The 15398-nt window shown below is 29.1% G+C and overlaps 1 protein-coding gene across 4 annotated transcripts in view; it reads left to right on the top strand.

Annotated features, from left to right (window-relative positions):
* Ent2 (Equilibrative nucleoside transporter 2) overlaps nucleotides 1-15398 on the top strand; it is a 137610-nt gene that overhangs the window by 56724 nt on the left and 65488 nt on the right. The window lies entirely within an intron of this gene.

Genomic DNA, 15398 nt, shown 5'->3' with positions numbered 1-15398 from the left:
ATATTTTAAGCAGTTAATGAAATAATCAAATGATTTTTTACTATCGGTCTATGGTGGAGATAGATTTTATATTCATTGAACCTCAAAGATAAATTTTAATTCAAAAAATGAATAGCAAAAAAAAAAATGTTTTTTGTTGTATTTTAACTTCATTATCTTATCTCTTTGGTACTTACCGAGTTAATTTTTTGATACGTGTATAATTGCGTTAAAATTTTGTTGTATTATTTTACCTTAAGTAATTACTTAGATGGTTTTTTGTTATCTTATTTTTTCCAATGGTATTGCATCATTTAATTTGAAGATAGCACTTGTGATCAGAGCTAACATGTGATCATATTTCCGTTTTGCTGTCTGGCTTTGTGAAAAGTAATTTGACTGAAATTTATGGATCTTATTATGGAAAATATAAATAGCTAATAACAATACTTAAGTTCGCTCAAATAAATTGAAATGTGTGTTCTTCGAATGCCATTATTATATTTAAAACAATCAATTTATTTTATCAGTCGTCTTATTTTAATCATTTGATAATTACACATTTATAATCTCTTTTAGCTATAGGAAGATTAAAGATATTAATACTTTTTATTAGCAAGTACAGGTACACTAGAGTGGTCGGCTTGAAACCGGCCAGCAATTGAATTGTAACCTGTCGCAAACACAATCTTGCATCCTGTTGTGAAACAGAAGAGTGAATTATCAAAACAAACATAAAATTAATTGGAAAAGGAATCAAATCAATATTCATTTGTTAAATTTAAATTGCAACTTATACAAAGTGTGGCTATTAACGAGGCTAATGCTGTAAAATATTGTATTTTAAGGCTATATATATTTGGTTATTATCCTCTTCAATATACATCCTTTCTCTATTCCTACAACGCTCCATTCGACTTTTTCGTTGTTCGAAACAGTGCTGGAAGTCTTCTTCTATGAGCTTTTTCTTTCACAGCTTCAACGGTCTGAAATCTTTTTCCTTTTAATGCAGATTTGACCTTGGGGAACAGATAAAAGTTACATGGTGCCAGGTAAGGCGAATAAGGCGGATGGTCTAACACTGGGATGTTATTCTTGGTTAGAAACGTCTTAACAGACAATATAGTGTGAGCCGGTGCGTTTCCTGATGAAGCACCCATGACTTGTTTCGCAATTCGGGTCGTTTTTTTCTTATTTTTTCACGGATTTGAGCAAGGATCTTGAATAAATACAAGAATAGTTAGCCGACGGTCAGATCGGATCAAATTACAGATTACCAATTTTTAAAAAATATTTTTATCCGATTTTGACGTGGAAGGTCGACCCGGGCGATTATCATCTTAACGACCTTTCGGCCACCTTAGAAACATTTAAACCACTCAAAAACCCGCGCACTTGATCAACATTCATTGCCGTATACTTTTTTAATAAAAGATGAGTTTCAGTAGCGGTTTTTCCAAGTTTCATATGAAATTTCACAATTCTTTGCTCTAATAAAACACTTTATCATTTTATCCACGGCCACACTAATATGTATACAGAAAATGGAGTGGCAACAATCGAAAGAGAAGGCTTCACGCTACACAGCTGTCGGTCATTAACGCATGCGCAGTCCTTTTGTAGCAGCATTAGTTTTGTTATTTAATAGCCACACCTCGTATTCAAACCTGCTATTTTACATGTTTGTTCTTACTCCACTACATTTAGCTTATTGAAAGCACGCTGTGGAAGGCAGCTAAAATCTGACAGGTGCTGAAATTAATAAGATGTTTTAGAGCTAATCGGCTTAAATCGTATCAAACGTTTTGTTGAAGCATATGCAGTATAAAGAAGAAAGTTTTAAATCTGTATAAAAAGTGGTTGAATTACCTTATATCACTGTTATGATCACAAGTGATATAACAAGTGTTCTCTATTACTAGAAAGGAAACCTCTGGCCAAAATTCAAACAAATATAAAAAATGCTGGCAATGAATTCCATAACTTTTTTAGTTACTCTGGTCAAGTTAAGCGATTCATTTTTGAAAAAAATTCCTGGCATTCAGACGATTATTTTAATTTTGAGCGAAACATTATTGAATAAAAATCGTTCGATTTACACAAACATTTTTCGATCCGATAATGCATCAAATATGAAAAATTAAAAAATAAAATGGTTGAAAAAGTGTATAAAAGTTCGAGTGATTTTATATTTATCAGCACCAGGGGCTTGAAAATATTATTACAGTTGAAAATTATATTATAAAAAAACATAATTCACATTTTGAACTTATTTTGATCAAAAAGATGATCTATGTTTTATAACTGGGTACAAATCACCTGGTGTTGTTGCTATACAAATATTTTTAGAATATTTATATGTTTTTAATTGAAGAAGTTACTCTTTTGTACTCAAAAACATTTATTAATGGGAGATTTCAATTTATGTCCATCGCTTAAATATCACTTAAATTTTCCACGCAACTTAGTAATGAAATTTCGAAAACAAAAATGGCTCACAATTGGACGTTAGATTTTAAATTCTAATCTAAGAAAAACTTAAGCATGTAAAATGTACTTCTCAGATTATCAAACTGTATTTGCATATGTAGGAGAAATACAGAAATATACAACTGTGAAAAAATTAACAATTATTATAACTTCCAAAGTTAGCTTTATGTTGATTTGAATACTAGATCATGGATACCGGTGTTCTTTGGTGGTTGGGTTTCAATTAATCACACATCTCAGGAATGGTTGACCTGAAACTGTGCAAGACTGCACTAAACTTACGCTCATACATATCATCCTCATTCATCCTTTGAAGTAATACCTTAAAGGTGGTTCCAGAGGCTAAACAGTAAAAAAAGTATAACTCCAAAAAAAATTGAAAACAATTCATTATCATTTAATGACCTAGATCTAAACCCGAATGTAGATTTTTTTATATGAAATAAATGATAATGAAAAAAGTTTGAAAAATAAAATGTAAATGCCATCGTCAAACAATTCAATAGAAATTGTTGACATTTGTTATGAAAATGATAAACTATCCGATGAAGATTTTATTGAGTTCAATAATGAAATGAAGTTCAATGAAATGGAAGGTGAATATTGTTTAGAAATTGTTTTTGTTGTGAGTAGTAGAACAGACATAGTATTTGAAGAAACACAAAGATTAGCAGAAATTTTGAATCCACATTTTTATGCTAATTGTAGTTCTTTCAGTATTTCAAAGTATTGTAAAAAAGTGTTAGAAATTTAAACCACAAGAAACATATTTTATCCAGTTTCTTTAACATTTAAAACCACTCGTTTCTAAAAGTTTCCAAATCGTAAAATTTATAAGAAAATAAAACAAAATAAAAATTTATAAGTAAATTTGTTAGGATAAAGGATGTAGAAAACAATTTATCGCAGCATTGAATTACATATGATGGTGAAATATTTCATGTTTAAAGCAGTTGAATCAATTCCGCCTTAAGAAAATGGATACCGAATTTTTATCAAAGTTGTATAGTAGAAATTGAAATGTTTTCATTTTCATTTGATTTGGAATGTTTTCAACATTTCACGAAAGCCAAATCAGTGCTTACGATTATCGTGAAGTCTGCTATGGATATATTCTTTTAAAACATAAGATTGTTTTCTATGTTTTGGAAAAAAGGAAAAGGAAAGTTTGATGAATCAAAAATATGACAACATTCATTTAAAATATTAAACGAAAACATGTTTCATGAACATCCAAAAAGCTGAAAAATGTAAACTTCAAAAGCCGGGAGGAAGAAAAACTACAACGTAAGAATGTGTTACAAAATGTTAACCAAAAATGTTCTGTTAGTTAGCTTCTGTTATTTTTTCATTAACATATTAAAAAACATGTAACATAATAATTTTGTTATTATTTATATAATTTTTTTTATTTTCTATTAAATGTAAAATTACTTGTTTGATTATATATAAATCCTTTAATTTTTTAAGCCAAGATGCTCAACAAAAGCAATAACAAACATTTTTTAATATTAGTATATTAGGATCACAATTTCAAAAATGTTTTCGACTTTTTGAAAATTTGGAGGCCCAAGCATCAGAGGACTTTTTTAATGAAGATATTCAGCAAATTGCTTTAAAAAAAATTTGTTTTTAATTTGGGAGGGCCACTATCAAGAGAAAGTATTGTTATTTTAATGATATTGTTTAAGAAAATACGTTTTCAGCATTAATTCAAATAGTGAAAGATTTTTTTTTCATTTTGGGGGCTTCCAAATTCAAGGGGAAGCATTGGGTAAAATTAACAAAATACCCTAAGTTATGATAATAAATTAAAAAAGTACTCCCTAAAATTGTTTAAAAATACGATACAGCCATAATTGTAAAGAAACAAAGTTGTAATTTTCTAGAAAGGAGGTGAACATTTTTGGCCAATTTTTTTTTTTCAAGAATAACTAGAGTAAATTTTTTATGTTGGTTTGAAGGCCTATTGATATAGAAAATACTCGGCGATTCACTTAGTGTTATTGGTGCTTTCTAAGCTAAATAATGAAAAACGTTTATAACACGGATTCGGAAACGCTCTTTTAGCGAGTTATAGCTAGCGAAAGATTTCGCCCTGATTCCTGGCAAGAGTGAAATAAAACCATACTGAAATTTTAGGAATCCAGATTAAGAGGGAAACTATGGATTCTTTGGTTTTTCAGAAAAATATAATAAAACCGGTCCAGAACCATACCTGCAGTAGTTTTCATAATACCCGTCGTAATACAGAAAAAATAGTCTAAAAACAAGTTTTTTACATTAGTAATTCTAAAACTTTGTTAAATGACTGACAAATGTGTAAAATTTGTTATCAAAAGTTGTAGAAAATTTAATTCAGAGAACATTGATGTAAAATAGGCCAATAGAAAGTAAATACAAGATAAATCTGATTTTATTACTAACACCATATGAAAATTTAGATGTTATTAAGTACAGAAAATGAATTTAACATACAATTTAAACAGTGTTAAAAAAAATAAAAATGTAATTGATCCATTTTTACAGTAAGCTTTCAAAAATCTGCCCTACTTAAATTCATTTGGCTGTACACTTTCGGATTGCTAGCGTTGCTCCTCGCAATTTGGATATATGTTTTTCAAGTCTTAATGTCTTAATATGTTTTTAAGTCTTTGTTTTCGTAAGGTAACTGTTAGCAATATCAAATTTCTTGAATTTGTATTTGTTTTTTATTGGGCTATTTTTTATCAGTTTTCTTTGAACTAAATTTTCTACAAGTTTTGATAATAAATTTTATGCATTTATTAGTCATTTAGCAAATTTTTTGTATTACAAATGTAAAATAAACATGTTTTTAGACAATAGATTTTTCTGTTTTGTCAGATATTATGAAAACTACTGTAGATATCGTTCTGGAACCAGTTTTATTCAGTTTTTCTGGATAACAACCAAAGAAACCAAAAAGTTTCCCCTGTAATTTGGGTTTCTAGAATTTCAGTATGGTTTTAATTCAGTCTGTGCCAGGAATTGGAGTGAAATCTTTCGCTAGCTGTAACTTTCTAACAGAGTGTTTCCGAACCCATGTTTATATGAACTTTTTTCATTATTTTCACTATTAGAATGAGCTCAGAAAGCATCAGTAACACTATGTGAATCACTGTTTGTAGATGCAGAAAATTCCCATTAACTCCTTTTCAGAAGCAAGGTATGGCTAAAAAATAATTTATAATCACTCAATCAATTTTTTGGGTGGGGGTGAATATTAAATAAAAATCTATGATCTTGATAAAAAAGATTTCAGTTTTGTAAGAAATGTTTTTTGCTATACTTTTCCAGTAAAAATTTAAAATCTTATTTTGGCCAAAATACCACCATTTTTCCAATTTTGCAAAAAATTTAATGCATTCTTTCCCCCTGAAGGTAGTATACCTGTCTATCAAGTTTGAAGAAAGTCAGTCAACGGGTCCAGAGTTATAAGATCAAATACAATCCAACATACATATGTACAGATGTATACACAGTTGTCCGTATTATAAAAATAGATTTTTTGAACTTAAGAGCATTGGCATAAAAATTTTTTTTCACTGATTTTTTAGTTTATTTCAATTTTTTTTTGTTAAAAAATAAAAATAAATATCACCGTAAAGTATACAACTTAAAAACACCAACTCTTTTTAGATTGTTTTTTAAGTGATTTATATACATTCCCGTTATAGCTATTGTTGTATACATTGCTATAGGCAGAAAGTAAACTGAAATTGAGATGTGAAGTGAATGTGTGTTCGAATAACTAACCGCTTCAGTGTAATACCTCAGTTAGGTGTAATTACTCTACATTTTAACTTTACTGGTTCATATTATGTAATAAATAAAAGATATTCCCCAGTTGATGATTAAATATTAATTTTAATTAGTTATAGTGATCATTACATACTTAACGTTTTAGTTTGAGTTGTATTAAAAGAAGAGTATATTGTTAATGAAAGTGTACATGACAGAATGAGATTTAAATTTAGACTGAACAATGCATTAATAATAATGAATTCCTAATATAAAATATAAGTTGATAAAATAGGCCAGCTGTATATAACAGATTTATTTACTTTTATAAATGAATAAGAAGAATGATCTATTATATAATAGATAAAAATTATCTATTTTATTACTTAACAAGAAGAAAGAGAGTGAATCTTAACATAACTGCCCACCAAAAAAATCAGATGATCTTTTTTTCTGTATAATAATGAAAGTGCACATATTAGAAACAATAACATGAAAAATAATAATATTAATAATCATTGATTTGTAATCACAAGTCATATAAATGATCATGTAATTAACAATATAATTATACATGAATGAATCATAAATAATATAACCTTAAAATGTTGTATCTTAACAAATGTTTAATTATGCATATTGCTTAAATAAATAATATAATAATCATACAAGTATTAAATAAGTAGTTTGAAACTGTAATCTTATTTATTTTTATTTTTCATATAGTATCAAAAATAATCATACAATCATGTAATAAATATTCACAAAGCTCATGGTCATCCTAACTTGATTTACCAAGCATATTTTATTATCTATATTTATAAGTGAATATATAAATTGATCAAATTCAATGATCTGATCAGTACTATTAATTGTACCTACAATCATATAGATCTAGGATTTATTTTATGTTTTGTTCATGTGTCTACTGGTAAGATGCATCCAATGGGTGGTATTTAACTCATGCCATTAACAATTTAATGTGTATATAAATCTTGGGTAATCTGTACTCAAATGAATCAATCAATAAATAATACTTATTTGTATGTATGTATTATGAATAATACTATATGAAAAGTCAAATGATAATAATAATAATAAAGTTTATGAATAATTAACAAAGTCATTGGAGATTGGTAAAAGCGTAATTTGTGCACAGGTCTTCTTAATTGACCAACTGTATCTAAATCAACAACTCTTACTTACTAGGTTGTCAGAACCCAGATAAACCTTGGATACAGTTCCATATTTCCAATGCATGGGTGAAGAATTTTCTTTGGTATTAATACTAAGACTTTAATGCAAAGGTTGTGGGAAGGAATTTTTGGCATTGCTAAAGATAATGTAAATAATACTTAGACCATAGTCTCCAAATAGATTGCACAAATTTTTGGAGTAGTTGTCGATGCCCTAAGTGGGTAATTTCAATTTTTGGTAATTGGGTTCAGGCACAGAAGTGAGTAGACATCCAATGAGAAAGTGTCTCGGTGTTAGAGGTTGTGGATATGTGTGATCTGTAGAAATACCGAAAATAGCATGGGAATTGAAACTTATAATTGTACGCTCTCATAAACCATCAAAATGGGAGAAGATGGAGATATGAATGACCAAGTTATACCGTGTATAGATTAGAATGTTTGACTTTCAATGGAAGTTGGAACTGTTATCGGAAAACTTGATTAGGGATACACCTACATTATATAAATTTTTGAAATACTGCAATGAACGACTGTGAAGTGAGGTCAGAAACTAATTCTAATTGAATAGCTTTGGTAGTGAGACATATAAAGAGTGCTGTATAAGATATGATCGATTTTGACTTCTGCCTGCCATGACGAGTCATAATTGGACCGCTGTTTCTCCTCTGCAAGCAGAGAATGGTTGGGAAGGAATTATTCTGGAAGGTGGTAGTGTTAGTAAAGACCTGTCAGATTTTATTGTATGGGCACAAGAATCTAGCACTAGTTTGAAATGTAACACTAATAATGATTATACCACTATGACAATGCATTATAAGAAAAATTATTGTAGGAAAATTTCTCCATATTAGAATTCAAAGGGAAATGAAAATTTACACAGGAGCTTTTTAAATTTATAGTGGAAGATTTATAGTAAGGTTGTTTCCTGTGTACATAAATCACAACTATCTAAAAATGACATTTATGCAATAAGCAGATCTTAAGAGTACTGATTAAACAATCACAAAAGAACAGTAACAAGGATTTCAAAATTTAGTTAAAATATAATAAATGCATCTTTGCATATTTAATACATTTTTTAAATATTCTGTAAATTTCAGATTTAAGTTATTCAAACCAGTTTACAATGAATGACTTATGTTCCTTTGCAGCTGATTTCTCATTTTAAATATGCTACAAAACAAGTTCAGAGGCCTAAACATTTTTCACTTTCATTAAAATGAAGGTACATACATACATACATTAATGATTGTTTTTCCATCAATTTATTTTAGAGTAAATTAATTTTCTTCACTTTAACAAAGGTACAGCATTAAGAACAGGTAATATTTTCACTTTTGACCAGTTTTGATATTCTTCCTCACCACTTGGGTTTATGGACTTTTTTTTTACACCCATCATTTTCTCTTTCACCGTCTTCCATTTTAACAGACATTCTTCTGTTGACTGAAGTGAAACTGCCTGTTTCTGTGACTTACTTTCTTTTTTGATTTAAGGAAGTCATCTTGAAGTGATTCAGGAATTTTAGCTTTTACCTTTGAATCTTTTTGCAGACTTGTCACATTATCTGTACAAACTGTCTGTTAAATGATGTTATGCGAGATATTCTTATTTTCTTCTTGGGTTCTGGATAGATCATTGTATATTGAATCTGATGTTTTTTGTTGTAGTTAAAAATTTATCATTATAAATACACTCATCTGATGATCCTTCTTAATCTTACACAGTGATAATACCTTAATCAGAATTATTTAACAAAATTTGTTATATGTTCACTGATTATCACTGCCCAACAATGAAAATGTTTCGGACTCAAAAATAGCCCATTCTTATGCATTTCCATCTGCTGAATTCAAAAATCACCATAAAAATGGCCGATTAGCTCTAGCTATGGAAATGACATGTAATTTTTTTACCCAATCTACATTTTTAGTAAGGGGTAATTTTGTTTTTGGAGTTGTCACACTTGCTAAATGACAAAACACAATGTTCTCCAGCTGTTTGTAGATTATAAACATTATTACTGTTGCTGTGACTGTGAGTTTCATATTGTTTGTAAATTAGTGCAGAATTTCTGGTTTTTGATTGCTTTTGAACTGAAAAATTTGTTAAATCAAAATGCCATGAAAATGTGTAAATTCAGTGAGTAATTTTTGTTACATTTGTGGTGAAATAACAATTTCATCACAGAAGTGCAATCTGACATTTCTTGTGAAGACTGCCTATCAGCATTATTTTGATATAAAGGTAGAGGACCAGGAAATAGTCATGGGCTCCACATATAGTTTGCAACTGTTATTCAGTTACACTATGAGAATGGAAGAAAAAAAAAAAAACACTATGGCTTTTCCTGTGCGTACGGTTTGTTGAGAGCCTACAAACCATACAGATAGCTGGCTGCTGTTTCCGCTTGACTCCACCTATAATGGTAGGATTGTCAATGAAGAAAAGAGAAACTGTTTAATACTCTAATCTTCCATCTTCTATTTGACCTATTCTATATTCAGATAGTTTACCAATTCCTACTTTATTCCAAAATTATGAGCTTGAAGTAGAAAAAAGGACCATGTGGAAGAAGAATCCTTACAAGCCTTCCACATCCCATGAATCTGATTTTGATGAAAGAAATAGTAAACCACACAGTCGGGAGTCAAGCAGAATTGAGTGATCTCATTTGAGACCTTGGTTTTTCGAAGAAGAAGGCAGAACTTCTAGTTTTGAAGACAAAAAAAAATCAATCTCCCTTTATAGGCACATTATTGAATCGGTTTAAAGTGGTTGTTAGTCCTCTAAACATTACCAAAAACTTTTGTCTGAAATAATTTTTGATACTCCAAAGAGATGACCAAAATGTTGTTGGAATTGTAAGAAGGTGGGGCTTGTATGTTAAACATGTGAAACATTTTTTCATACGCAACCATTGTTGTATGTAGTAAATTTGAAGTTTTTCTTAACTTTAAGGTGGAAATCTTTTTTATCTTCTACTTAGCACTGGTGAAATCTTCCTCTGCCTTCCAGCGTGTCAAAAGGGATTTTTTTTTTATAGAAATTTCTTGTAAATGCGAACCTTATGTTAAAAATCACCTGGTCCACAAAAATTATTTATGAAATCAGTAATGGGCATTATCTCACTTTCTTTAATAGATAATATTTCATTTACTGATCAATGTTACAGAAAAAAATAAAATTTGAGGAAAAATTATGATTAATAGTTGACAAAAAATTGAACAAGTTGTTAATGAGGTAGTACACAACGTGACACAAAATGATTTTTTTTTTTTTAACTATTCACAAAGAAATTGTAAAAGATTTTTACAGCTTGTTGTATCAATATTCAAATAAATATAAGCAATGTCAATGTTTAATCATTAAATATATCTCATTTTTCTTCAAGATAAGAGCATCATACCCAGTATTATTCCACTTAACTTGGTTTGTATGGCAGATTCTATACTGATGAATTTATATTGAGTTCAGTGTGAGTTGACACTTATACCAGTGCCTTTCATAAAGTTTATTTTTTTGTTAACATATGAAATGATTGATAATCTCCAAGTTGTAACTCTGTTAGAAATAAAATTGTCATTCCTTCCTAATAAAATATTATTATATTGATATTTTTCTTTGATAATTGTACTATAATAAATAAAAAGACTGTTAAATAGGAATAAATTACTCCAATTGATCAGTGTTTGCAAAACTAGACTTTTATAACTGTATTTTAATAAGTTTAACATGAAGGAATTTTTATAAGAAAATTTAATTGTAGCGGCAATACACTACTACATATTCATATGGTTTATCTATGTAGCTATTTCTATTTTCTTACTTATATTTTATCTCTCCTCTTGTTTATTTACAATTTAATCAGTATTATTGTTTAATTTTTATTTTACATTTATATGTTTAGAATTTTCTGTTTGTCAGTATAAATAGTTTTACTTTTATACTATAGCCTACATTTATACCATTTACTAACATTTTATATTTATATTTATTGATACTGTGGTTAAGTGTTGGTAGAATAAGCATAAGAAAAGCAATTATTAAAGTCAAATTATCATCTTTATTGCTTATATGTAAAGCTTAATTCTTTGTTAATATTTTGGAGTCTACTATTGATGAATTGTACAAAAAAAAAGTTGTCGGTGTCTTATTTCTGTGTAAAACAAAATAACTTTTAATTTTCATGCATTGTTTGATTTTTATTGGTGTGCAAAGGCAAAAATATGTTAAAACATTTGCAAAAATGGTTTGGTAAATATTTTTAATTTACTTGTTTGTTTATCAGAGCATTCCCATATGACATGGTGACATTTCAATTCAGTAAAATGTTTTAGCCTGTAAAATCACAGTTTTTTTTATAAGGTAAATTTCATCTTGGAAAAAACAGGAATTTGATTATGCTACAGCATTTTAATGATTAATTAAATTCTAGAAATCAAGCATCTGAGTTGTGAACAAAATATTTATTTTTTTTTGAACCCGGGATCTCTGGATGAAAGACCGAGATGCTATCACTCGCGCCATAGATTAAAGCTGAACAGTTCTTTGTTAAATAAAAAATGTCGTAGATTATGTTTTATATCATAATATGATGATTTATCATTAATACCTATATGATTGTTAAATACCTGTATCACCTCAAACTTTACACTTTAAAAAACTATTCCCTTTGATTTTATTCTTAACTATATTGTCTTGTACCTGTAGCATATTATAATTCAGAAATAATATCATGGTAAAAATTCTGGTGTTTGACTAAGAATATACCCGAGTAATTAAGCTAGTATTTTTCTTGACAAAAAATAAACGTAATTTAAAATTTCCGTATTAAAATAGTTTTCAAAATTCCCATAGTGCCGCTGTTTTTGTAACCTATGCATTAATCTTCACCTGTTCAGTGGAATTCTGTTCATAACAAAAGTTTTGATGGTGTATGATCACTGATTGTCGCACTACTGAAGGAAGTTTTCTTTTCAGTGTAATGAAATATTTTGCTTGGATCTCAGATTCCCTTGTAAAATGAGGTCATACTGAAAGTTTCAGTATGTTAACTAAGGGGACAGAATTAGTGATTTCATATGGTTTTTGAACTGAGAAATTAAATTAAAAATTGATTCCAGAACCGTATCTGCAGTATTTTTTGAGAAAATTGGGGTAAAAACCCTGTGTTTTAAGTTTAATGTGCAATAACTTTGTTAAATGGGTAAGAAACACATAAAAGTTTTGAACAAAACTTGTAGAGAATTTAATTCTGAACAAAATGATGTAAAATAAGTTGAATAAAACAAAGAAAGGTTAAAACAATTCAAATTTTATTTAGAAACAGTACATTTTACTACATTTGTCAGAAAAGTACTTACTCAATGTAAACAAAAAACAAATTATTTTTTAGAGATGTGAAATTTGTAAAATCTAAATTTATTGTTAAAAATTGCTATTAAAAAAATTAAAAAAGACGAAGTTACACAGTTGTAAAATAAAGTTGAATTGATAAAAAATAATTAGATAATAATCTTTTTATTAATGAAAGAAATACAATAAATTATTTGATATATTATTTCAAAGTTGACAATAAAATATCAATAGCTGATCAAAAATACATAATACTTTATAACTGTTTAAATCATTCTGTAAGGAACATTAAGTATATTGGATACTGTGAACTGTACTGTTGTTAGCGAAGGTTTTTTATGAATTTTATTTGAACATGATCGATTTACCATTGAAGTAATCCCGTACTTATTTACAACAGAGGAATATGCTGATATGGTATTCATTTTGTATGTGTGTAATGCTGCAGCTGCTGCAGTAGAATATGAAATACGTTTTCCGAATCGCAGATTCCAGATCCTTGACTTTTCAGAATTTTCAGGAAACAGGTTCACTACCTATTATTTGTACCAGCCACAAACAATCTGCCCAATATGAAACTGTTATTGATGAAATTATTATCGTTGCATCCCAGGTGTCAGTCCACGTCGTCTTTCTAAGTGGATCAATTTCGCATTCGATGGTTTAGAGGACACTTGAACATAACAAGTTTTATCCTTATCGTAAACAATCACCTCAACATCTACACTCAGGAGACACTTTGCTTGGGGTTCTGCAACTGGTAGAACACAATTCGACAACTCTACAATCTGTTTTGTTTACTGACGAGGCAAATTTTACTCAATATGCCAACAACTTAAGCAACAAGCATGGCGTCAAGAAGATATGCAAGATGGCGTCTTTAACAACTTACGCAGAGGGCAGAAGTAAATTCTTATAAAACAGTGAAAGGCAGTTTTCAACACTGATTTAGCATCATTGTATGGTGAGGCCTTTTTCACAATCAGCTGTTTGGACCATTCATATTACCTGACTGCTTAAATGCTGAGGTTTACTTGCATTTTCTTCAAGAAGAATTGTCACAGCTGCTTGAAGATTTTTCTCTAATGCCAAGACGCAAACTATACTTCCAGCATGTGACGCAACCTCTTCACTTCTCATATGACGTTTCCACTCACCTAAATCATTTCTCTGAGAAATAGATCAGTTGTGGAGATCCACATTTCTGGCCATGAATATCGTCTGATGTAACACCTTTAGATTTTTGCACCTGAGGTTGTATACAAAACAAAAATACATTTTTGTAAGGAATTAATTATATGGATTATGGATGCAGCTGAGCAACTTAAGTACAGCCAGCTCTGAAGAACTAAAAAGAGCAACTAAAGCAGTACAGAAAGAAGCATGCCAAGAAATGTGTTGAAAATGGTGGACTCATTTTTGACCATTTATTATAAGCTGGTACGTATAATGCACTTTGGTTTAGTGTACAGTTTCTAAATAAAATACATTTTTTCTAACCTTTGTTAGTTTTATTCAACTTATCTTACACCATTTTGTTCAGAATTAAATTCTCAACAAGTTTAATTAAATGGTTTTCAGTGTTTACCCATTTAACATAGTTATTATTCGTCAAACATAAAAAAAAAACAGTGTTTTTTACCCAATTTATTGGTTTCACCTCAGCTTTCTTGAAAACTTCTTCAGATACAGTTCAGGAATCTATTTTATTTAATTTTCCAGGTCAAAAACCATAAGAAATCACAAATTTTGCCACTTAATTAACATCCTAAAAATTTCAGTACGACCTCATTTCACTGGGGTAGTTAAAATCCAAGCAAAATCTTTCACTAGCCATAACTCGCAAAGTATTTTAGAATATATGTTTATATGAACTTTTCCATTATTTTCACGAGAAGAATGGCGTATGAAAGTTTTGGGAGAACTTCTGGGGGATACACCTGTATATATACATGTAACAAAATTTAATTAATTTTTTGTTAACTTTTTCATAATATTTACTTCTTGTAGGAAGTACAAGGAAGTATTGTAATCGCAAAAAATTTCGGTTTTCAGATTTCTATGGAAATATCCATTTTGACCATCCCTGAATCCATTTTGGTTAGTTTAGGCATGATATCTGTATGAACATATGTGTGTATCTCGCATAACTCAAAAACGATTAGCCGCAGAGTGTTGAAATTTTGGAATTAGGACTGTTGTAACATCTAGTTGTGCACCTCCCCCTTTGATTGCAATCGACTGGACCAAATGTGTCTAGAAAAAGCTCAAAATTAAAAAAATTTTGACTTTTTCTTAATTGCTGTAATAAGCCCTCATTGAGAGCTTTTCAACGATATATCATAAGTGATACTTATTTTCATTGGTTCCAGAGTTATTTCCAATAAAATTTTAATAAATGAAATATTTGTATCTTACAAGCACATTGGTGAGAATCCAACTTCATTCCTTTTTTTTTATTTAAATATATTGATAATTATTAATCTTTGATTTTGAAAAAGTCTTTACAATGAATAATAAATCAATAACAAAAAAAAAAAAAAAAAAAATGAATACATGTAATCTAATAGTCATACAAGGAAGTCATGTGGTCTCCACATCATATTTTTC

This window comes from Lycorma delicatula, chromosome 1, assembly GCF_047948215.1.
Source record: "Lycorma delicatula isolate Av1 chromosome 1, ASM4794821v1, whole genome shotgun sequence".
In the NCBI taxonomy this organism is placed as follows: Eukaryota; Metazoa; Arthropoda; class Insecta; order Hemiptera; family Fulgoridae; genus Lycorma; species Lycorma delicatula.
Note: the sequence above shows the minus strand (reverse complement) of the source record. Positions and strands in the feature narration are given on the sequence as shown.